Raw genomic sequence first — 26,727 nt, 5'->3', positions numbered from 1 at the left:
TCCTTGCCTCCTCACCGACCCCATGACTGTGCCATAGAACTCCTCCCAGGCACTTCTCTGCCTAAGGGTCACTTGTATTCTCTTTCTAGTGCTGAAAGAGAGGCCATGGATAAATTTATAGATGAATCCCTTAAAGCTGGCCTCAGCCGCCCTTCCTTGTCTCCTTCGTCCATGTATTTACTATCGAGGGCTGAATGACATTACTATAAAAAATAGGTATCCCTTGCCTCTCATGTCTTCAGCCTTTGAACTCTTGCAGGAAGCCCAGGTCTTCACTACCACCTTATCTGTATTCGGGAGGGGAATGAGTGGAAGACAGACTTTAACTCCTACGGGACACTTTGAACACCAGGTTCTTCTGTTCGGTCTGACAAATGCCCCGACTGTCTTCCAGGCCCTGGTTAATGACGTGCTGAGAGACATGGTAAATCAATGTGTCTTTGTGTACCTTGATGGCCAAGATGGCGGCGCGTGTACAACGCGAGGCTCAGGGTCTCTCCAGTTTCTGCATTTTTGCAGTACTATTCCTGCTCATTTCGGGTCTGTTCGTGCAGAACAGTGGTGCGTTTAATTCGTATACCCGACAGGAGCTTTTGGATATTGGTTTGTGCATTCCGGACAGTTTTATTAGCAATCTTCGACTCATCCATGAGATCGCCAGAACACCCCGGGCTGGGCGCCCTGCCCGGCCGGGCGGAAGTGCTCGCAGACCGCGCAGAGAACGTAAACAAAGACGGGGGAAGCGCGGCGGGCTAAGAGCTAAGCTAAAGCTAACACCACACCGGCTCTCTTTACCCAGCATCTTTCTCGCCAATGTACGGTCACTGGTGAACAAAATGGATGAGATTCGACTGTGCATCAACCACAGCAAAAAATTATGGAACTGTAACGTCATGATTTTCACAGAAACATGGCTAAACAGCGGGATACCAGACAACGCTGTATCGCTAACAGAGCACCACACATTCCGAGCGGACAGAACGGCGGATGACTCCGGTAAGACCAGAGGCGGAGGATTGTGCATTTATATTAACAAAGCTTGGTGCACAAACTCTGTCGTCATTGGGAGACATTGCTCTGCTAACCTGGAATTCCTAATGGTTAAATGTAGACCTTTTTACCTACCACGGGAGTTCACATCCACCATAATACCTGCTCCTTATATTCCTCCCGACGCTGATGCAAAGCTGGCTTTGAACGAACTTCATGCAGCCATCAGCAAACAACAGACTGCTCACCCGGAGGCTGCTTTTATTGTTGCGGGGGATTTTAATCACTCAAACTTAAAGACAGTGCTCCCTAAATTCCATCAAAACATTCTCTGCCACACAAGGGGAAACAAAACATTGGACCATGTTTACACAAACATAGCTGAAGCCTATGCTGTGACCCCCCTCCCCCACCTGGGTCAGTCAGATCACCTTTCTTTGTTCCTTACCCCCAAATACTCAAACCTCATTGACCGTGTGAAGCCATCAGTGAGGACCATCAAAGTGTGGCCAGCGGGGGCAGACTCCACACTCCAGGACAGGTTTCAACACACAGACTGGGGTATGTTTGCTTCCCAGGCCACACATGGCTCTCACACAGACATTGAAAGTTACACTTCCTCTGTTCTGGAATATATCAACACCACCATAGACAGTGTTACAACCCAGAAACAAATCACCACATACCCGAATCAGAAGCCATGGATGAACAAGGAGGTGCGCCTCCTGCTGAAGGCACGCAACACTGCCTTCAGATCAGGGGATGCACAGGCCTAGAGCACTTCCAGGGCTAATCTGAAGAGGGGCATCAAAAAGACCAAGCACTGCTACAAGCTTAAGCTAGAGGAGCACTTTTCCAACTCTGATCCTCGGCGCATGTGGCAGGGCATCCAGGCCATCACCAACTACAAACCCAGCCAGTCAACACCCACAGCCACAGACGTCTCCTTCCTGAACGAGCTAAATGACTTTTATGCCCGCTTTGATAGAGACAATAAAGAACCCTACACCAGGATCACTTCCTCCACCGACCACTCACCTATCACACTCATCTCCTCAGAAGTACACACGGCACTGAGTTGTGTCAATGTGCGTAAAGCTGCTGGACCAGATGGTATTCCTGGGCGTGTCCTCAAAGCATGTGCAGAACAGCTCGCTGGGGTATTCACAGACATTTTCAACCTGTCGCTCAACCTAGCAGCTGTGCCAACATGCTTTAAAACCACCTCTATTGTGCCAATGCCCAAACACTCCAGCCCAACATGCCTGAATGACTACCACCCTGTAGCACTCATCATGAAGTGTTTTGAGCGGTTGGTCCTGGCACATCTAAAAGACTCTCTGCCATCCACACTGGACCCACATCAGTTTGCCTACCGTGGCAACAGGGGCACAGATGATGCAGTCTCTATAGCACTGCACTCTGTACTCACACACCTGGACAATAAAACACTTACGCACGAATGCTGTTTGTGGACTTCAGCTCTGTGGACCCACATCTCAAAGGACCTTTCTTGGACCACCAACACCTCCAGCCTGATCAAGAAGGCTCACCAGCGCCTATTCTTCTTAAGGCAACTGAAGAAGAACCAGCTTTCATCAGCCGTCTTGGTGAACTTCTACCGCTGCACAATAGAGAGCATCCTGACAAACTGTGTCACAGTCTGGTATGGAAGCTGCTCTGTTGCTGAGCGTAAGGTACTGCAGCGGGTGGTGAAAACTGCCCAACGCATCACAGGGACCACACTGCCAGCCATAGAGGACATCCAGAAGAAACACTGTTTGCGCCAAGCACGCAGTATTCTGAAGGACACCTTTCACCCCGCTCACAGACTGTTTTCTCTCCTGTCCTCCGGCAGGCGCTTCAGGCTCCCCCTGACAAAAACCAGCAGACTGAGGAACAGCTTTTTCCCCAGAGCTTTCTTCCTCCTGAACTCTGCCCCCCACTGACTCTTTTGCCCCCCACTGACTCTTTTGCCCCCCCAATACACCCCCCACTCTCCTCTAACTTAAACTCCTCGCAATAACTGCACTGTTTAACATTTACACATTTAAAAATTTACACATTCACTGCACCACATTGAACTGTTTACTTATTGAACTGTACATAACCACTGCATATGGACATTTTTAATTATGTACACACCCACTATACATATACACTTGTAATCATGCTTATTTATCTGCATACTACTGATTATTAATAGCAACCTGTACATATATTCATATATTGTTACATATACACTTGTAATCATGTTTATCTATCCCTGTACATATATTCATATATTGTAACATATACACTTGTAATCATGTTTATTTATCTGCACACTACTGATTATTAATAGCAAACTGCACATATATTCATATATTGTAAATCTGCTCATAGCTTATCCAACCTGTATATAATGTTCATAGTACATCCATCCCATCTGTAAATATCACCATAGTTTTCTATAACTGCACTTTATAACTTATTCCTGTATCCTGCACTTGCTGCTATTGCACTGCTGGTTAGACCTAAACTGCATTTCGTTGCATTGTACTTGTACATGTGTAATGACAATAAAGTTGAATTTAGTCTAATCTAATCTAATGATATACTGATATTTTCTCCCTCCTTGCAGGTATACACTCAGCATGTTCGTCAGGTGCTGCAATGATTACTGGAGAATCAACTGTTTGTTGAGGTGGAGAAGTGCGTCTTCCATGCTTAGTCAGTTTTGTTCTTGGGGTTTGTGATTTCGGCGGGTGAGATCAAAGCTGACTCCATTAAGGTAAGGGCTGTTGCCGAGTGGCCAACTCCAGACTCTCGTAAGGCACCTCAGCGGTTCCTGTGATTTGCCTTTTATCGGTGATTCATCCGGAACCTTAGCCAGATTGCTGCACCCTTAACAGTGCTCACCTCTCCTAAGATAGCGTTCATTTGGGGTAACAGGGCACAGGAGGCCTTTGATAATTTAAAGTCCCATTTTATCTTTGCCCCTGTCTTGTATATTCCAGATCCGAAACGACAGTTTATTGTTGAGGTGGATGCTTCTGAGGTTGGAGTAGGTGCAGTTCTGTCACAACGGTCGCAATGGGATGAGAAGGTGCATCCTTGTGCCTTCTTTTCCCACCGCCTGAGCCCCACAGAACGGAATTATGACATTGGTAATCAGGAGTTGTTGGCAGTCAGACTCACTCTGGGTGAGTGGCGTCACTGGTTAGAGGGTGCAGTTCAACCTTTTGTGGTTTGGACAGACCACAATAATTTAGAATATTTTAGCAAGGCCAAAAGGCTGAGTTCTAGACAGGCCCACTGGTCCCTCTATTTTAGGCCCCGTTTACACTAATGCGTTTTAGTTTGAAAACGCATAAGTTTTGCTACGGTTACGCCATCCGTCCACACTACGACGGAGTTCTCGAGCGCCGAAAACGGAGCGTTTCAAAAACGCTGGAGAGGCCGTTTTCATTCTAAAACGCTGCTGCTCCGTCTCAGTGTGGATGGGGAAAGACAGAGACATCTGAAAATGGAGGTGGGGCTGCAAACGTTTGCCTATCTGATTGGGGCTTTTCCTTAATATTAAGTAGCCCACACACAGTTCAGTCTCGCATCCTCTTCTTGTAAGTTAAGACTTCGCAAGTTTGATCAAGGTTGCAGTCTTCCCCTTCTCAGTTTGATATGGAAAACATACCGAGGACACGGGTAAATCTTCAAAAAGAACAGAGTACTTTATAACTTCATTCACATCACCTTGGCTACGTTGTTTCACTTTCTCAACAATAAAATGTAAACATGATTTAAGGAACTGCCTATTTTCTTTTTAATATTAGCAACTTAACAGACAGCTGAAATGTTGAGGCGTCGTGCTGCATGAGCGTCATCTTCACTGTGTGGATATTTATAACAAAACGGAGCCGATAACAACTGCCTCCTTTCAATTTCAGTGAAAATACGAAACGCACCCTCTCTTTTGCTGAATATCAGTTTTAATAATCGATAATTATAAAAGTATAACATACAATAAGTTTATACATTGTAGGAAATAAAGGCAAGCGATCAGTCAATGTACCTGGATTAATCATTAACTTATCTTTGCGCTTAACCAAAACATGTTACCCGTGAACAAGTAACTTAATAGATTCCAATGACCAAAGTCAGGGAATTGGCCTATGTCGTTAGATAAAGACAACAACATGATTGAAATATCACGTTCAGCAAATATAGTGAGATTAGATTTAGCGGGAGATGCTTGATGAGCAGTCCGACAAGCAGAGCTCTCATCTGGGTACAAATGCTGGAGCGCTTGCCCCGAGAGTGTCTGTGTGGTCACATGATGTGCGTTTTCAGCGTTTTGGTGTGGACGGAGAGCTGTTCAGAAACGATGGGTAAAACGCGAGTGTGGACGCGGATCGTTTTCATTCTACAACGCCGTTTTAAAACTAAAACGCACTAGTGTAAACGGGGCCTTAGTCTATTCAACTTTACACTCTTGTACGGGCCAGGGTCAAAAAACAACAAGCCCGATTCTCTCTCTCGCATGTTCGGTACCCCGGAGAGGGAGGTTTTAACTGACTCCATCCTGCCCTGGGGCTTGGTGGTGGCTTCCCTCTCTTGGGACATCAAAAGAGAGGTTCTGGGGGCCGTACAAGAGTGTTGGGTACTTAGAGGGACCCCAGCGGGCAAGCTATTTGTTTCCCAGTCTCTGCGCTCCAAAGTTATCCAGTGGGGCCACTCATCCAGGCTGGCCTTTCACCCAGGAGTAAGGAAATCTCTGGCTACTATCCGACAGTGATTTTGGTGGCCCTCCAGGGCCAAGGATCTCAGGCGGTTTGTGTTTGCCTGCTCTATTTGTGCTCAAAACAAGAGTGCCAATTCACCTCCCGTTGGTCTGCTTCGCCTCTTACCCATCCCTTCCCGTCCTTGATCACACTTAGTCCTTGACTTTGTCACCGGCCTACCTGATTCGAAGGGTAACACTGTCGTTCTCACGGTGGTGGACCGCTTCTCCAAAGCGGCCCATTTCATTTCTCTCCCCAAGCTCCCCTTTGCCAAGAAGACTGCTCTGGTGGTGGTTGATCACGTGTTACGAATTCATGGTCTTCCGTTAGATGTGGTCTCAGATAGGGGCCCCCAATTCGTCTTCAGGTTTTGGAAGGAACTCTACAAATCTTTCTTTAGGATTCCATCCCCAGACCAACCGGCAGTCTGAGGGGGCAAACTAGGATTTGGAACATGCTCTCTGCTGTCTGACATCCAATAATCCTAGTTCCTGGTGCCAACAACTATCCTGGGTTGAGTATGCCCATAATACTCTACCAGTTTCTGCTACAGGTATGTCACCATTTCAATGCTGTCTTGGCTATCAACCTCCTCTGTTCCTCTCGAAGGAACCCGAAGCTGTGGTCCTGTCTGCCTTGGCTTTTGTTCAACGTTGTTGTTGCACCTGGAGGAAAGCTAAGGAAGCCTTTGCCCGGGCTAGTAGACAGACCAAAGCATTGGCTGATCGTCATCGGACTCCCCACTATGTATGTGGTCAACGGGTATGGCTCTCCACCAAGGACCTGCCTCTCAGGGTAGCCTCACGCCAGAAGGTTACTGGAGGTCAGACGTAGGGATGGGGCTTGCAATACCTGGTGGACTGGGAGGGCTATGGACCAGTCCATAACCCATTCTTGACTGCTCATAAACCCTTATGCACATCTAAACTAGTGCGTTTACACTGAATAACAATAGAAAGCAATCTGTCAAAATCAACATGAACAGTTTGAACAAGGGGGTTCATAAGTAGTTAACACCATACCAGCCACACTGTTTTTCCCGGAGACTCCCGTATTTTAGATCTATCGTTTTGGTCTGTCTCCTGGAAAACTCACGGAAATTTCACTTGCCCAATGAAAATCATTAAAAAAATTAATTTCAAAGTAAAACACAAATCAAAAGTTTGCTGGAACTGAAACAAAAATAAAACTCACCAGGCTACATATATGCATACTGTCAAAACCTGTCTTACATGTATGTTTCCACACCAATGTGTCATGCCCAGCAGATTTATAGTCCCTGTGTTTAGTCTTTCATGGTGTAATATTCTCTCTCAAATGATGTCTGCTTTCATCCCATGCTCTTTCTGTGTTCATCCATGTAAGTGATTGTTAATAAATCTGCATGTTTTGATAATCCTGCCTTCCCGTGCCTTCCTGAACCCAGGTGTGGCACATTAATCTTTAATTAATTTTTTTAATAATAAAAAAAATTTAATGAATTTTTTTAACAAATGTTTTACAACAACAAAAGTAACTATCCTTTGCAATTCATGAATAAAAATGTAATGCTAAAGATCCTGAGTTTATCAACTGAAAAAAAAGATTATGCACATGTTATATAGGTTGTAGTCACGCCTGTGTATGTTGCTTTAAGCATAGAGTAAATGTATTACCAGAATTCATGTTTTTCCATTAAATAAAATATCCACAATACCATGTATTGTATTAAGTATTTATTTTAGCAATAAAAAAAAATCAAATATAAAATTAAAAAAAATATATATTTTGTGCAGAAATCTGAGTAAAATGTAAGACATAATTTATGAAGGTATAAAGGCCTACAGAAATCTGTGTATGATGATGGTCAGGATGATACATGGGCCGACTTTTTGAACAATGCTGATGCCATGTTGCAAAAACTTCCATAAAATTGCATCAAACATTCTACATAAAAATATGAAATGTAATAGTTTATATTAATGTATCAATAGGATGTAAGGTCTAGTTACCTACCTATCCTCACTCACTATCCTTCAGCTTAGTCCAGGGGTGGGCAAACTCGGTCCTGGAGGGCCTGTGTCCTGCACAGTTCAGCTCCAACCCTAATCAAACACACCTGCTTATAGATTTCTTGTGATCTTAAAGACACTGATTAGCATGTTCAGGTGTGTTTGACTAGTGTTGGAACAAAACTCTGCAGGGACAGCGGCCCTCGAGAATCAAGTTTACCCATCCCTAACTTAGTCCATAATTTATCATAGGTTGCCACAGCAGATTGAACCACCAATTATTCCTGCATATATTCACCTTGGAATTTTAAGATTCTATCTGCTTTCTAAATGATTTTGAGATATTGAGCTTCAAAGTTTTTCCATTTCATATAGCAAACAGTATGTGTGTAACTTATTTTTTAAAATAAGAAGTCTTAAAATGTGAACAACGTATTAAAAAACAAAACAACCCATAATGTAAATAAGTTGTCAAATAATAAGAATGTCAGATAGAACCTTATAATTCTAAAGTGATGAAGTTTTATGCAGCGGATGCCCTTCCAGCCACAACCTAGTTCTAGGAAACACCCATACACTCTCGCATTCACACATGCACTTATACACTAGGGCCAATTTAGAACCTAGTTTATTTTAAAACATGTAGTAGTAATGGGTACTTTTTACATTTTTGAGGCTGAACTTCTTTACTTTTACTTGAAGTGTAGCCAGTACTTTAACTTTTACCAGGGTCATCTTAAACATGAGTATCTGTACTTCTAAAGTCTAAGTCAGAAAAACATACTATTAAAACATTTTTTCGATATTTTAATGAAAATACCTATATATTTTAACCTTTAACAGCACTTTTTTGGGTTGAACTATAATGTTTACAATGACAAAAGGAATTCAGAGTTCGAAGCTGTCATCGTATTGTTTTGGCACAGATTCTTCTTTTGTTTGGCGTTTGTCTTATCTCCTCACCTAGCCAGACTTCTTCTCCATTCCTTGTTGAATCATGCCATGAATTATAGCAGATAAAAAGTTTGGAAAAGCAGGCTATGAAGGCTCCCTGTGTTATTCCCCAACCAGATCTCACATTACAACACTGGACTTTTCAGCCAACCGTCCTCCGCAAGTTTACATGGGCAAAGCCCACTCTCCCCTCAACATCTAAAAAGATTACCCAAGTACACTTATTCTGTGTTATTTTAACAGGCCGCTCATTCAGACTCAATTCCTCCAAACATTGCTGAAAGAAAAGGATAACAAATAAAGTGGTACCGCTGTGTAAATTCTCTGCGTGCCCACATTTTTTAACAATGTCTCATAAAACACTGCCTGAAAGTGGTTGTAAAAAATGTTGTCTTCACTCAATTCCTCCAGCTTTGGTTTGGCCTATTTGTAGTGAGCATGGAAATCTGCTGCGATCTGTGTGACTTTGTTTAACCCATTTGACATCTGTTTATTATCTCTGAGAGAAAAAAAGACATATAGAGGCTAAACTAAACCGTTAAAGATCCTGTGAAGAGCTTTGAAATGTGCAATATTGTTCAATGTGTGACAATTTTAACTGAAACATAAAGACAGGGAGGGATATAGAGTGGCTCCTTCCATTTAAAAAAAAAATATCCAATAGCAATTTGTTTTGTTTCAACTCTGCCAGTGAGTTGAGCCCAAATGAAAAACAAATAAGTAGGATGAGTGAGGGGAAGGGATATGTCAGTTACTAGCAACATAAGCTCATTCTGAAAACGTACCCCATATACATTTCTATATACATATGTAGCCAGAGCCAAGTATGGGTGCGTTACGTCTTTAAAACGAACGCTACGGGTAGGTATGACACAGTTCCTTTTCTCGCTTACCAGCTTGCCGCTTACCTCTGTGTGTTACCACATTGTTCGGAAGCTCCACACATACATCAGCAGACTTGAGATGCAGAGCTGACCACAACAGCCCTTGAGTCTGATAAATAACGGTTCCAGAAAGCAGATAAGACAAAAACAGAAGCCAAAATAAAATAAACAAGTAAATAACAGGGTGAGAATGTGGTAAAATCTGAAAACATGGTAAAAATCAGGTGAGGGCTTTACTTTTTCTGGATTGCTTTTTAAAACACTGTTAGTTAGGTTTAAGGAAGGGGAGGGTGGGGGAATCAGTGGACTGGACAGTCAGTCAGCGGCCCCTGGTGAATTTACACGAGAAGAGCAGGTGCGAATGGCACTTGTGCAAGAGAATTGAGATCTGAAAAAGCGTACACAGCAGCCTCTGGTGGATTTGCGAAAACAAAAACTGCAAAAACGTAGCTTCTGGAATGTATTTGGCGCTTTCCAGAATTGTATGTAGGGGTAGGGGAGCACAGAGCACAAAGTCACGTGGAGTAAAATGTAACAGAGTTTTAGGGTATTTGCTCAGGGTTAACCATGGCATGCTTCCAAGGTTTTCACCACAGTGTAGGCAAACGTCTTTCTGTCAATTATTGAAGAAGTTTGGCAAAGTTTGGATGAGAAATACAGAGGAAACCATTTTTACAGCAAAAAAAAAAAGTATTTCTATTAGTTTATATTTTTTCTATTTTAAACAAAATCTGTGAAAGAATGTACGTAAAATGTTTTAGTGTTGTGATTATCATATTCTAGGCTAAAAGAAGAAACTATTTTGAAAGATGTATAACACACACAGTGAATGCTAGGCAGTTTTGAGGAAAACACGACACAGCGGAGTTAGTTGTAACAAGGTGTTACAATTAAGCCACACACTATTGGACACCAATTAAACTAACACAATAATTTTTTGAATTTTTAATGTGTAATGTTAAGAACTTTTTAAATAAAAATGTTTTTAATAGATAATAATACATTTTTTATTGCTAATATCGCAAATAAATGCATTGTATAATAATGGATAAATGGATATCAATGCAAATAGATTCAAATGTGTTTATCCAATAAACAATTATACAGTGTTATATAGAATAAAAAAAGACATGAGCCAATTACTGAGGAAATATAGCTAGTATTTGAAAAAAAAAAACAGAATTTAAATTAATTGTGTGAAATCTGACTTTTTAACCACGTGTTACAACAAACCCCCTGCCTGTTACAACTTGCCCCGCAGGTTGGGAAAATGGTAAAATTTTTACTCTTGGCACTTTTGGCAACACTGCACAGAAACCATAGGTCTGATCACAGGACCATAGGATGATCATAATTTCAGTGCTTATTTGTAGGAGAGGCTTGTGTGTTGTTGGTAAAAATATGGTTTATCTAACCCTATTACTTTTATTTGACAAATACAAAAATTGTTACTTTGTGCGCCGCTCTTCCCTACATAATCATAATGAGCCTGGGTTGGATACTAGACAGCCTTTGATTAGTCAGAAGAGTTGATGAGAAATAGAAGTATGAGGTAAGGTCATTTGTTTTGTTTGCCAGTTAGCGCGGTTCGTTTGGCATATGTGAAACCACCAAACGTGCTTGGATCCGCGCCAAAACAATCGCTCCGAGATTGCCTGAATGAGGTAGTCTCGGCTCGATTTAAACGAATTCTGGAGTACAGATCTGCACGAGACTAAATTTTTAATCCCGTTCCCGCCCGCACCCGCCAGGTTTTAGCCCTAACCCGACCGCTCCCGCTTATATTCAGCATTTGTTGTCCCGCTGACCGACCCCCCCCCCCCCCCCCCACCCCCCCGTTTTCTACCCGCCATGTGAAAGCAAACCGCATCAAGAACAAAGAGCAACAATGGAACAATTTTAATCCCTCTTTCTGAACACCTGAATCGATTCACAGGTGTAAAAGCACCCTAAGTGTCACCCCCAGGTGTATTGGGTAGGTTAAATTGTTCGTAGTGTATGAGTGTGAATGAGTGTGTGTGGATGTTTCCCAGAGATGGGTTGCGGCTAGAGGGCATTCCGCTGTGGTGACCTCGGATTAATAAAGGGACTAAGCCGAAATTTTATAATTTATTGAAGGGCATAGGGCTGTGATTTTGGATATAGCAATTGATTTGCTTGTTTCAGGAGTGTTTGATTAGGGTTTAAGCCCTGCAGTAGCTTTTTTATCACACATTTAAGAAGATATCTTTATAAATGCCAGCTTTAATGTTTTATACAGTCTTGATTAACCATCTCTTTCTTCTTCTACAAACTGCTGTTGTCTGATAGAAAAGTGCCTGGATAAAAAAAAAAAAAAAAAAAAAACAGTCCACACTGGAGGATCTCAGGTAGCAAAGAATTCTGGCCCAGGTTTGGCATAAAGCTGACACAGCAGGCATTTATTCGGCACTGGCATACAGCATGAGGGCCAATTATGGCCCGGGTTTGGCAGGGGTGGCAACATCTTTAAGGCGGCACACTAGACTTGGCCCAGATGCAAAAAATGTATATGTGGCCCTAGTAAGTTCAGCCCGTCTTGACCCACATTTAAATTATTTTTGAGTAAAGAAAAAGATTCTACCAATCAGAACCCTTTGAGAAAAAAACATGCCCATAGTGTGCCTAAAGACCAATGCTTCATGGGTTTATCAATTTAATTGCAGCTGTGACACCAGCATTTCTGGCCCAGATCTGGGTTATTAACTTGGCTGAGGCTTGGCCCAAATATGGTCCATTTTTGGCTTTTGTATTGAAGCCAGACCTGGTCCAATCATGTACCGTAATTCACTGCAGCATGTGGGCCAGATCTGGGCCAGAGAAATTTTGCTATGTGGAATGTCTTACAGCACCAGTGGATGAAGAAGCAAAGGATGAAGGTAAAAACAAGTGATCCAGTAGGAAACAACATTTATAATACTAGGACACACAAAGCTGATGATTGACCAATGTCACATTAGATTTTTAATCATTTTCAGTTTTGCTAATGTGCAACATTTAAGTGCACTTAAAACTCATAAAAATGAACAGGTATTAAACATTTTTAGCAATACAGTTAATGCAAAAGAAACACAATATTCAAAGATAGTAAAAACAAAACAAAAAAAGCTAGTATCTGCCACTATGAAACGTTAAAAATTATTAATTTTCTTAAAATCTGTACATACACACATTTTTACTGTTTTTTTTTCTACTGTGAGCTGAATAGTTGTAAAGTAGGCATTTCATTCAGAAAGATGAGTGAAAGGGATTTTATGATTGTTATTACAGCCTAACAGACATTTACTCCTCACCCTTTCTGTTTGCTGTCAACACTGACAGTTGCAGGGGCGTGGTTAAGTGTGTTAGCCCTGCCCATTACCTCAAAATCATGTTATCTGAGAATTTAACTGAAAACAAACAGGAAGTACTTTTTCAGATTTTAACTTTAGATTACAAGCACAAAGTTTTTTTTCCCCTTAATGACATGCTCGGATGAATCGTTCACCACAAAACTAGCAATGTGAGCTAACAAAATCAATATGGTTAGTTTTGATGTCATGTGGACTTTAAGGGTTTATGTTAGAGCTATAGGTTTGTTGTAATGAGTGATGTTTCATACAAACACATAAATCACCCTGATAATAAACTCTATTAGTTCAGTTTAGATCTATTTAAAGTGTCCCTCTCTCCCTCTCTCCCTCTCTCATCGTCCACACAGAGCACAGTAAACCAACACCAGTGCTGTGATCCCAGGCTGTGCGGCTCTAAACCAGAGATGACATCACCCACCCCACCAGCCTCCCTCCATTTTCTCAAACAAAGCCCAGTCCAAACCCAGATCTATAATTACAGTCTTAATCTGTACGCTGCCAGAGGCTGTATAGACTTGGGGTTTGGTTTTCGGCCAGCCTCGCAAAACACGCGCTCCCAGTTTAGGCCGCAAAGGCTGAAGAGGATGGAGGACGGTCAGTCTCTAAAACCCACATGAGGGCCCAAAAGCCAATTTCACCAACCTGCCATATAGTGACATGTTCAGAGAAAAAGTGCACATGTGATTTATTCATTAATTCATCCGGCCAAGAATTTTTATAACTGCACTGTATATTTGCACTTTGGCATCACACAATCTATTTACCATTGAGTGCTCATGTAATCAGCCTGTATGGACTGACATTTATAGCTGTATATTGGGGGAAGGCTGCGTCTCAAGACAGGAATTAAAGCCTCTACCAAACATGACTGTAATTATAGGCTTTCACTTGCGAGCGGCATTTCAAATGAAATTCCATATAACGAGCTCAGGAATTTGCAGCGCTAGTGTTAGTGCTTGTCAATCTGAAATTCCAAGCAAAACAACCAAAGTTGTCAGACAAATATATTACAAAGTTAGTGGTATGGTCCCTCCAGTAAAAATAAAACACCATTCTAGCTACTGATCCCATCTTCCATAGAGACTTAAACAACATTCCCACTCTTAACAGTTTTTTTTTTCTTTACATCAAAAACTCTAATACTAAGTTCAGACTGATTTTAGCCCCGATTTTGACTCCCAGACTGGTTTTGAGAAATCCCAGTCAAATGTCTAAAATCACAGGCAAATCAGTGCTTATTCACATGAGTGACAATCACACAATGTGAACTATCAAAGACAAAATCTGAGAGAATCACAGATGAGTCGCTAACACATGTGAAATATTTGGCATGATAAATCGTCACCTTAGAACAGGGATCACCAACCCTGTTTCTGGAGAGCTAGCTACCTTCCTGCAGAATTCAGTCCCAACCCTGATCAAACACACCTGAACCAATTAATAGTACCTAAACAGCACTTGATAATTACAAACAGGTGTGTTTGGTCAGGGTTGCAACTGAAAAGTGCAGGAAGGTAGCTCTCCAGGAACAGGGTTGGTGACCCCTGCCTTAGAATTATAAGTATAAATAAATAAATCTGACATTTTTGTCAAAATTGAGTTTTTATACACATACTGTTTGCATTGGAATGCAAAAACTTTGAAGCTCAATATCTCAAAATCATTCAGAATGCAAATAGAACCTTGTAATTCTGCTCACTTATTACAAGCTGTTGGCGATTCAAAATCATGCTGTGTAAAATGGCTTCTGATTGAAAATAACATCAGCAATCACCTACAGCCAATAAGAGAGCAGCATCCACTAGTGTGGATATCTGCAGGTCAGCGGAAGTTTATGGGAAGTGCTTCTTTTCTCTCTATTTGAACCTAAGAAATAGGAGCACCCGAGAAATACCACATCCAGTTCGAAAAAGAAAGTAAAGTTAAGGAAATTGCTAATTCCCTTCAAACCCAGGTGAGCAAAATAAGTATATTTTAACCCCACTAAAGCCCAAGTTGTTGCCGATTCTTCCTATTGTAAAGTCATGCAATGTGAAACCCCATGTCATCTTTCCATCTTGCAGCGTAAACAAAGCAGCGATGAAACGCTAGCTCAGATAGTCATGCAGTGTGAAAGCATCTGTGACATGACTACTTTAAAAATGCTGTAGTCTGAAATCGGCAATAGACTAATAGTTGACATCTTAATCTTTTGTGATCAATCACAATCAGCATTTTAAAAAAATGTTTTACAGACTAAAGTTTAAAGTTCTCAGGTGAGACAGAAATGCCAAATCAATGTTCTGATTGCGGCTGATGCTAATCTGTTGACAATTATTGTCACTTTATCACCAATTTTCAGGTTTAGTTGTTTTGTTTTTATCTACTTTTAGTCGGTACACTGTACAAAGAGCAAGGCTCTGCACAATTTCTTCATGTTGTCCCAACACAAATCGATTAAGTTTACAGATTTAACAAATTTAAGTCAATTAAAGATGAAAAAAACATTAAGTTTTCCCAACAAAATCTCAACAAATGTGTTGCTTCTAGTAGTTTAAACAGGCAACAATGTTTTCGAGTGTAGAACTTTGTTGTCTTTGTTTTTCTGCACTTTTGAATTATTGTCATTTTAAATGGTATAAATAATAGTATTCATTACAACATAGTGCACAAAATGAAAATGTTATGATTTAGAGATGTTTTAAACGGCATATGCCCTTCCAGCCACAACCCAGCACTGGAAAACACCTACATACACTCTCATTCTGACACATACACTACAGCCATTTTAGTTAATCAATTGAACTATAGCGCATGTGTTTGGACTGTGAGGGAAACCGGAGAACCTGGAGGAAACCCACACAAACACGAGGAGAACATGCAAACTCCACACAAAAACTCCAACTGACCCAGCTGAGGCTCGAACCAGTAACCTCGTGCTACCCACTGCTCCACCGTGTCGCCCACTGCTTCATTATAATATTCTTAATAACAACAACATTTTAATCTAATCTGATTTAATAATATTTTAGGTTAAGACATAATATTTATCAAATAAATGTTACCTTTATGAGTAAAAGGCAATTGAGCATTATAAGAGATATTTGCATCAATACTTTTATGTTGAAGAATACAGAAATACAAGTAAAATGTCCTTTTTGTATGTGCTGCAGTTTGTTTTTGTTTATTTACCAGTTGGAAAAAAAACCTTTCTAAATCACAGATCCTCAAGTTAAATTTGACCATGAGACAGGAAAAGCTTTAGGACTAATCAACATTTTCATTTTTCAGAATTTCCTTGTTATTCCAATGGCTATAATCTTAAAAGTCAACCTCCATCATTAATAAAAGGCAAGAGGAAAATACCGGCATACACAATTCAGCCTTTATTCTGACCACTACACAGGTTTCTGCAGTGCTTTTAAAGGTTCGTTTCTCCACAGCAAACCTCATGATGGAGCGCGTATGAACGGGTCTGGAAAGCCAGCAGTGGACAGCACTGTGTTCCATTACTTCTTCCAAACTTCCACGTCTTTTCCCAGAATCCACAGTCCCTGCCAGGCCGTATATTGTGCTGTCAACCGGTGCTCTCTAATGAAAAGTCATAGGAGACCGTGGTTGCATTTGTAGTCTATGGTACTTACTTTTAAATATATATATACGTTGGTCATTTAAATATATATATATATATATATATATATATATATATATATATATATATATATATATATATATATATATATATATATATATATACGTTGGTCATTTACAGTAAATACACTCAAAAAAGGTAACACTTAATTTTGATGGTCCATTTGAGTTTTAGTAGATTGTTTACTTGATATCAGTTGATACTGCTCCTTCAACAGACAATTAACTGACTATAAGAAACTTTGCAAGCACATGTCAACTTACACTAACCCCAACCCCAACCTTACAGTCTACTTATATAATAATGAAAATAAGTTGGCATGTAGATGCAATGTAACTTAAATTCAACAAACGGACCAACAAAATAAATTTAATACTAACCCATATCTTATTTGCATCGTATTGCAGTTTCACAATATTCTCAGTAAACTTTACGGAAGTGATTCAACTGTGTCCTGGAGTGTCTTGGGAGTGTTTAAGCTGAATGGAGTGCGGTCCATGACAGGACATGTTGACTATAAACCAGGCTTGAGTCTAATCAATGAGTATCTGGAACAGGTGTTAAGTGTGTGGTGTATGACTGGATCTGGTAGTCCATATATCGGTGGATTTGTAGTTCTATACGATCTGTAAAGTTACAAACAATCTGTAAGGATTAAATTGCTGGCGATCATGACAACAACTAAATATACCGCCAAATATTTTGACTTCTGATTTTGATTATGATTTTTGATGTACATTAAAGGGTCACGAAACACCAAAACACATTTTTTGAGCTGTTGACAGTCGTATATGTGTCCCACACTGCTAAAAACACTATTAGGACACCTATATTTCACTAAAAAGTGTAAATTTGTTGTTTTTGCATTATTTCAAGCAAATTCGTACTTCCGGTTTGAAACAAATTTTTGAAGCTGCGTCACGGCTATGAGATAATAGCTTTGTATTCCAGCGTGCAGACTGGACGTCTGTGCAAGAGTCTTACAGTGTGATGCATTAATGCATGAGTAAGGCTCGGTTCAAACCAATCAGCGCGCTCTATTGTGCAACTTCATTATTATTCGTTACTGTCACAGTGTTTAGACGACCGACACACCACGTTGTATTGGCAAAACAAGCTTGAAGTGTTGCTTTTATAGTTTGCTGCAGTTAAGTTTCGTTTCTCTCTTTGTGAGAGCTCAGAGAAACATTGTTTACCTGAGAGCTGTTCTCATCTGCAAACGCTGAGATCTGGATTCGCTTGTAGTCTTCTCTTCATAAAGACGCGGCTCTAGTTGCTGGTGATTGTCCTGTCTCTACAGATTTGGTAAGTGAGCGACCAGCGCTCTTTGTTTATTCAGTTTGTTCGTATCGAACTAAGTTAACTATTGCACCGAGTGTAAACATGTTAGCACCACAACCAAACTTTAACCTCGTATAGGGGTTTCACCGCATTTTGTGACCGGAATAACACACACGGCTTTCTGACGCTACCTGCCGTGTGCATCTAAGTTTGCGGGACATGCGTAGGTTTTTTTTTCTCTCATTCGCCGTGCGGTATCAAACATTGCATGAAAAATACACGCTTAGAGCAGTTCCTCGAATCAAATATCTCGTTTGTCGCGAGGGGCATGAATGAATTCCCTGAATGAAAGAGCCAAACTGCAGTTAATGTCCACCATTTAATAATTTGGCAAATAATTCGACTACAGATGTCCATGTAGGTTAAACACCATCACTTTCTCCTGTGTGTGTGTGTGTATTTTGACTCTGAAACTCGCGCGTGCCCAAATAGACACTCCCACACCATCCAACTTTGCTTCCTCCGACACTCCCCCCTAAACAGAGCTGGACACGCCCACTTTTCTGACTTTTTCCAAAGTAGAGGTGTGAAAACACCCTGCTGAAACGAGGGGGTTTCATGGCCCTTTAAATAAAATGTTAAAGTTTGAACAAAAGTTAAATTATGCTTTTAGAAAAAAAAATATTTAAAAATGAGCTGTAACAAATTTGTAAAGCTTCAAAAACACTGCAGTATTTACTACAGTATTTTTCCTGATGGTATAATTTGTAGGCTGTATTAGTGGATAATGCAGTCCAGGAATAAACTGTATTGTAATAAAATTAATAATCAAATGGCTAAGGGTTCGATTACTTAGCTCCTAAACTGACAGGATTGTGTGGTTTAAATATTTACTTTCCACACATGCAATGTGGGAGATCATATGTGCAATAAAATCCAGTTTATTCTTGTTCAATAACTCAACAAGCGACCAATGAAAACACACTGTTGTCCAATACTGAAATTTTTAACAATTTCCTGTGTACAGATGTTGGGCATATTTGAGCATCTCTGAGTATTTATTTAAATGTGCAAAATTCATATTGAGGTCAATTCATTTTTCCTCCACGTCAAACATCCACATTTTCACCTAGACATCTGATATATTCTGTGTTTATTGTTATTTAGCTCTTGAGGCCAATTCTGAAAATCCACTCCAGGAATTCTGAGAGATTAAAGTCTTTAAGGACAGATTTATTGCGTAGCAGCTCTTTGATATGGATTTGTGGGGTTTTCAAGGTTGAAATTGTTAGCTGTTAATAGGAGTTTGCTTACAAGAGCACCTTGAGCCAGGCTGGAAGGAAATGTATCCTGAGGCAACAGACCCTCACAGTTTATTACCCCACTGATACAAATCTGAAGGCCCATATTAAATTCACATTGTCCTATTTAGCTGACAGCCAAGAGTGGTGGCCAAGAAAACACTTCTTTATAAAACCACAGATCGTTTGAATGGCTATCTTCCATTCCAAGGCCGTTCATTTAATCAATATGATACATGCAGTATAAGAGTTTCAAGAGTCCAAGACTTCAAGACTGACCAAAGTTTTGTTAAATCAATCAAACTACATACAGTTGAAGTCAAAATTATTTACCCTCCTGTGATTTGTTTTCTTTTTTTAAAGATTTCCCAAATAATGTTTAACAGAGCAAGGAAGTTTCCACAGTATTTCCTATAATATATTTTCTTCTGGAGAGATTCTTATTTGTTTTATTTTGGCTAGAATTAAAGCAAGCTTTTTTTTTTAAACCAATACTAACATAAGCAATATTTTTTGATTGTCTACAAAACAAACCACTGTTATAGAATGACTTGCCTAATTACCCTAACCTGCCTAGTTAATCTAATTAACCTAGTTAAGCCTTTAAATGTTACTTGTATCTTGAAAAATATTTTGTTAAATATTATTTACTGTCATAATGGCAAAGATAAAATAAATCAGCTATTAGAAATGAGTTATTAAAACTATTATGTTTATAAATGTGTTGAAAACATCTCTCCGTTAAACAGAAAATGGGAAAAAATATTACAGTGGGGCTTATAATTCTGACTTCAACTGTATATGAACAAAACACATTGAAGTTAACAACCAAGAGAAATAACAGATAAACATTTCGAAACAATACACTACCTTACCCAAGTCTTGTCGCTTTTCCAATTTATATGAACAACAAATAATAACTTGACTTCTAAGTTGATCATTTGGTATCAGAAGTGGCTTATATAAAAAGGCAAAGGCCTCTAGATTACGCTTATTTGACCACAATAAAATATGATCATGCCTTGATTTATTAATTATTTCATTAGGACAGTAAAGTCTGACTTTGCTTAGACTAAAGTCTCATCACTGAACAGAAATAATGTGCAGTAGAATATAGTCATAGTGCAGTGGAGTAAGAATGAATATTATGTACAGTATGACTCCTGGAGGACTGCATCCATACATCTCTGCAATGACTTAAATCACTTATTAATAAAATCATCTGGAATGGCAAAGAAAGTGTAAACATACTATAGTCAGTGGCTGCTGCTTTTCTCCAAACATTCTTTAGTTTATCTTTGTTTGTGTTCAACAGAAGAAAGAAAGTCAAACAGGTTTGGAACAAGTGGAGGATGAGTAAATAATCACAGAATTATCACTATTGAGTGAAGGGTTACTTTAGGTTTTGGAACTGTAACATTGTAAAAAAAAATCAACAACATTTGGAGTAAAACAATAGACACAGACACTTTCAAACAACAAAATATAGTCCATTCTTAAATCCCATGACCTCTGTAAATGCACCACTTGCTTAAAGGACTGGTCCACTGCGATATCATATCTTAGGCCCCGTTTACACTAGTGCGTTTTAGTTTGAAAACGCATAAGTTTTGCTACGGTTACGCCATCCGTCCACACTACGCCGGAGTTTTCGAGCGCCGAAAACGGAGCGTTTCGAAAACGCTGGAGAGGCCGTTTTCATTCTAAAACGCTGCTGCTCCGTCTCAGTGTGGATGGGGAAAGACGGAGACATCTGAAAACGGAGGCGGGGCTGCAAACGTTCGCCTATCTGATTGGGGCTTTTCCTCAATATTAAGTAGCCCACACAAAGTTCAGTCTCGCATCCTCTTCTTGTAAGTTAAGACTTCGCAAGTTTGATCAAGGCTGCAGTCTCCCCCTTCTCAGTTTGATATGGAAAACATACCGAGGACACAGGTAAATCTTCAAAGGGAACAGTGTACTTTATAACTTCCTTCACATCACCCTGGCTACGTTGTTTCACTTTCTCAACAATAAAATGTAAACATGATTTAAGGAACTGCCTATTTTCTTTTTAATATTAGCAACTTAACAGACAGCAGAAATGTTGAGGCGCCGTGCTGCATATATGAGCGTCATCTTCACTTTGTGGATATTTATTACAAAACGGAGCCGATAACAACTGCCTCCTTTCAATTTCAGTGAAAATACAAAACGCACCCTCTCTTTTGCTGAATATCAGTTTTAATAATCGATAATTATAAAAGTATAACATACAATAAGTTTATACATTGTAGGAAATAAAGGCAAGCGATCAGTCAATGTACCTGGATTAATCATTAACTTATCTTTGCGCTTAACCAAAACATGTTACCCGTGAACAAGTAACTTAATAGATTCCAATGACCAAAGTCAGGGATTTGGCCTATGTCGTTAGATAAAGACAACAACATGAATGAAATATCACGTTCAGCAAATATAGTGAGATTAGATCCAGCAGGAGATGCTTGATGAGCAGTCCGACAAGCAGAGCTCTCATCTGGGTAGAAATGTTGGAGCGCTTGCCCGAGAGTGTGTGTGTGTGTGGTCACGTGATGTGCGTTTTCAGCGTTTTGGTGTGGACGGAGAGCAGTTCAGAAACGCTGGGTAAAACGCGAGTGTGGACGCGGATCGTTTTCATTCTACAACGCCGTTTTAAAACTAAAACGCACTAGTGTAAACGGGGCCTTAAACTTTAGTTAATGTGAAATGTAGCTGTGTGAACATAAACAAAATCTCTAAATGTAAGATGCTCAAACTTCAATGCAAAGGGGGACATTTGCTTTTACAGAGTTAGCTTAGCAAAGCCTACAGCAAACAAAGTTTGGGGACTACAAAAAATACATCCGGGCTAGTGAGATTACAAAAGCTCCAGGTTATGTGCATTCACCACACACACACACCAGTAGCATAGCGCAAAATGTGCCCCCCCACCCCCCCCCCAACCCCCCCCCCCCCCTTGCAGGGATTATTGACAGGGCCCACGACTACAAATTAGCCACTAAACTGACAGAAAGTAAAATACGTACATTTCCTCATGAGATCAGGCTGGTAAAAACACTTGAACTTTGCAACGCAGCAAACTGCAAAACTTGTTGCACGAGCTTGCGCTTCCAGTCTGCTGTATTCGTGTGCTTATGAATGGAAGTCTAAGGGGCGAAAAGTGCTGTGTGACTGCTGCTTAATACAGTCTCTCTTCCTCTCCAAATAATACAATAATTTCTGGTATTACTGACGCTATTAACAAAATTAGGGCCAATCCCAATTCTATTTTTGTATCCCTACCCCATCCCCTTAGCCCTTACAATTGAGGGTTAAGGGGAAATGCTTTAAAATCTACCCCTAAGAATTGGGACAGCACTACAGCACCTGCACACATCATTATATGTCATCGCAATCTCTTGCTTTATATGAGATCAGATGATTGTGGCTGCTGTAGTGATTCCAGTTGCGTTATTTTTTGGTATTTATCTTAAGAAAATCACTGAAGGCATATATTATGTTATCATAATGATCTAATGTGGCAATAAGTTCGCAACTGTACTGTGTATTTACACAGTGGCCATATTCATCTATGTAAACACACAAAAACAATATTAACATACAGTAATAGCAGACACTGTTAAAAAGCCCATTCCCAGCCACTAGACTTTACTGATAGGGTATTCCAGTGTCATTGAGTGTCAGAATGTTGTTGGACTGCTATACATGAGCATGACGGTAAAATATGAACGCGGTTATGAACATATTAAAATGTGTTTGTTTGTCATAAAAATTTGTAATAGTGACAAAAAATTTTAAATTGTGGATCTCCTTACCTCCAGGTGCAGGGATCCTGCTGTTGTGGCTGGTGTGTTCTGTTAAATTTTCTTATCCCTTGTTTTCGAGTGTGGTCCTAAAAATTCTTTGTTTGAAGGGCTATTCACCCCTTCCCCTTAGCCCTACGCCTTCAAGCTAAAGAGAATTAGGATACCCCTACCCCTTGGCAGGAACGTGCAAAACGAGGGGTAAGGGGAAGGGGATTGGGCCTAACTGTTTATTATTTACTAAAAAAATGAGTAACCCCTGCTGGTGTTATCTTGCCATTTACCTTCCCTATAAAAGAACCCGTCCTCATGAGATTTACTACTTTACTTTCACAATCTAAAAAAAACTTCTTAATTGCAAGAGTAACTAAAGTATACTTCTATGATAGATCCTCTTTGATCTGGATTTTTGTTTTGTTTATAAAATAAACAAAAATCCTTCATTTTACGGTGACGGTGTGGCTCAGTAGTTAGCACTGTTACCTCACAGCAAGAAGGTCGTTGATTCAAGTCCCGATTGGGCTAGTTGGCATTTCTGCTTTTTGGCATTTCTAGTCTTGGGCGAGTTTGCATGTTCTCCCTGTGTTGGCATGGTTTTCCTCAGGGTGCTCTGGTTTCCCAGACAAGTCTAAAATAAAAAAATAAAAAACAAACATGTGGTATAGGTGAATTGAGTAAACTAAATTGTCTGTTTATGTGTATGAATGTGTATGGGTGTTTTCCAGTGATGGGTTGAAGCTGGAAGGGCATCCGCTGCGTAAAACATATGCTGAATAAGTTGGTGGTTATTTCCACTGTGGCGACCCCAGATAAATAAAGGGACTACACGAGAAGAAAATTAATGAATGAAATGTTCCGTAGTGTATGTGTGTGAATGAGTGTGTATGGATGGTTCCCACTACTGTTTTGCAGCTGGAAGGGGAATCGGCTGTGTAAAACCAACCCTGGCTCATTCTGAAAACGTAGTCCAGCGGACGTTTCTGGAGACCGCGAAATACGTCCCGGGAGGTACGTATTTGTGCACTTTTTGTTTTCCGCGAGAGGCCGCTGTGCTCGCTTTTTTGTATCTCGAACGTCTCACGTGAGTGTCTTCGCGCCCGCGCTGTTCTCGCATCAACCCATCAGAGGCCGCTGTCTGACTGACAGAATGATTGACTGCGCAATCAGCTTACCCACCCTTCTCCTTCCCTGAACCCAACTAGTTTTACCAATTGACCCGCCCGCCCACTCACTTCCCTAAACCGGAGCAACAATTTAGAAAAGCCGTCTAGAAAAAGAAAAGCCCTCGTCTGTTTTTTTTTTTTTTACCACATTTTCGAATTTCACCTCGTTCTCACCCTGTTATGAACTCGTTCGCTTTATTTATTTGGATTCTGTTTTTGTCTTACCTGATTTCTGGAACCGCTGTTCTCCGAACTCGAACCTGGACGCCTTTGTTAACTCCTCCTCTCTGCATGTGAAGTCCGCCGATGCACACGATGAGCTGACTGGACAAACTGAATGCGGCAGGAAAGCCCTCCACAAGGAGGTAAGCGGTCAGCCGGCAAGCGCAAAAGGGAACGGCGTCACACCGCCCCGTAGCGTTCGCTTAAAAAAAATGAAATGCAGCCATACGTACCTCCCAAGATGTGTTTCGCAGTCTCCAGAAATGTCCACAGGACTACGTTTTCAGAATGAGCTTGAGTTGTGTAAAACATACTGGAATTTTGGTGGTTCATTTCGTTGTGGCGACCCCTGATAAATAAAGCTACTAAGCTCTATATACTCTATTCATGTCCGATTTTGCTTCTGTCTGTAGTCCGTGCACTTATTTGGAAGCCATTTCTGCCATTTCCCAATAGCTCTGGCTGGAGCATCACTTCCTGTCCCATTGCTGCTGAAAAACCCCAACAACTAGAAAAGTGCAAAAGAGGCTTCAAGTTTGTTTCCCTCTCTCTATCGAGTTCATATCAGCGGTACAATCTGTGGACAGCTGTACAATAGAGCCTTAACAGAGACAGTGACTTATGAAACAGCCATCTGACTCCCTGCTGCAAGTCTTTAACCCTTTCACAACTAAACCAGATTAAAAGTGTGTGCTCAACATGCTGCACATCTCAATGCTTCAGGTTTAGAGGCCTGTCGGGGAACTTCAGGAATGCTACTCCGACACACTTTTTTTTGACATTTCCCCATTGTGGCGGCCTCTGCTCGCATTCAAGGCCTTGTCGTCGTTTCAGGAATCTGGAAAACACGGTGGGAGGAATGAGAGGAATTTTAGTGATTTTCTCCGTCTCTGCTCCTTCTCTCTTCACTTCTGGTCGGCCGCATGGACGTGGCCCTCAAGTTCTCCTTTTGTTTTTTTGAATGGTGACCAACAATAACAACGTCTCATAAACAATAGAGCTGGTTGAGTTAATGGGGGGTGTGTGTAGGGGGGTGAAGTGTTATTGCGTTTGGCAGCTGCTGCGCTGGCAGGCTCTCGGCTGAGGGTTAGCAATGTGCTCTTTGTGGTAGTGAGGAGATATTATGTCAGTTCTTGGATATGCGGCCGGTCTCGCGGGACGGAGGACTCTGCATCCTCTAGTAAACCCCCTCTGTTGTTTCTCTGTTCTTTTCTTGAATGCATTCATTTTTACAGGCACAATGTCTTTGACAGCACAAAAAAGTAGTTTTTAGTAGAAAATCTATAAAGCATGCAGTATACACTATACGAAAGAAGCATATATTCTAGCAATTGGAGTAATTCAGACTTTTGTGCATGCTCACCAAAGCTGCATTTATCGGGTCTAAAATAGAGCAAAAACGATACTGTTCTGAAACTATTTTGTTTGGAAAAGAAAATTGGGTTAATGTCAGAACCCAACATCAGGCTGATGTCAATGTTAAACCATAATCAACTAAATATCAACATCTAAAAATGTTACATTTTGATGTTGTGTGGACGTTAGCACTATGACATCTATCAGACATTAGATTTTGGTTGCCATATCTTATGAATAAATGTCAGTATTTGACATCAATATGATGTTGGTGTAAGATTTTGACTCGACATTGGATTCTGGTCACTTTCCAATAAAACCTAAAATAAACTTAATATCAAAGTTTAATGATGTTAAAACGGGGCGTTGTGTAGATGTTACAATTATGACGTATATCAGACATTAGATTTTGGTTGCCATACTTGATGAATAAATGTCAGTATTTGACATCAATATGTTTGCTTGACGTTGGATTTACTTTCCAACACAACCTAAAATCAACTAAATATCAATGTTTAATTATGTATTAATTAAATATTTTAATTAATTAACAGCTTGATGGTGTGTGGCGTTACCACTATGTCATCTATCAGATGTTGGATTTAGGTTGCCATATCTTATGAATTAATGTCAGTATTTGACATCAAAATGACATTTAAGATATTACCTTGACGTTGGATTTTGATCACTTTCCAGCACAACCTAAAATCAACCAAATATCAACATCTAATGATGTTACAGCTTGATGCTTTGTGGGCGTTACCAAAGATGTCTTTTAGATGTTGAATTAAGGTTGCCATACCTGAAGAATTAATGTCAGTATTTGACGTCAACATGACATTGGTTTAAGATATTGGCTCGACGTTGGATTTTGGTTACTTTCCAACACAACCTAAAAATCAACAAAATATCAATGTCTAATAAGGTAACAGCTTGATGTTGTGTGGACATTATCAATATGATGTCTACCAGACATTGGATTTTTGTTGCCATAGCTGA

General features: G+C 40.3%; 1 long non-coding RNA gene across 1 annotated transcript in view; it reads right to left on the bottom strand.

Annotated features, from left to right (window-relative positions):
- The window catches only part of LOC147843243 (uncharacterized), a 36,219-nt gene extending 11,251 nt beyond the window's left edge, over nucleotides 1-24,968 (bottom strand). The window contains exon 1 of the long non-coding RNA XR_015496422.1: nucleotides 24,606-24,968. This is a non-coding gene — a long non-coding RNA (uncharacterized LOC147843243). The remainder of the gene's footprint in view (nucleotides 1-24,605) is intronic.
- Nucleotides 24,969-26,727: the final 1,759 nt, after the last annotated feature.

This window comes from Danio rerio, chromosome 7, assembly GCF_052040795.2.
Source record: "Danio rerio strain M-AB ecotype USA chromosome 7, GRCz13ab, whole genome shotgun sequence".
Classification (NCBI taxonomy): Eukaryota; Metazoa; Chordata; class Actinopteri; order Cypriniformes; family Danionidae; genus Danio; species Danio rerio.
The sequence above is the reverse complement of the archived record's forward strand: the minus strand, read 5'-3'. Positions and strand labels throughout refer to the sequence as shown.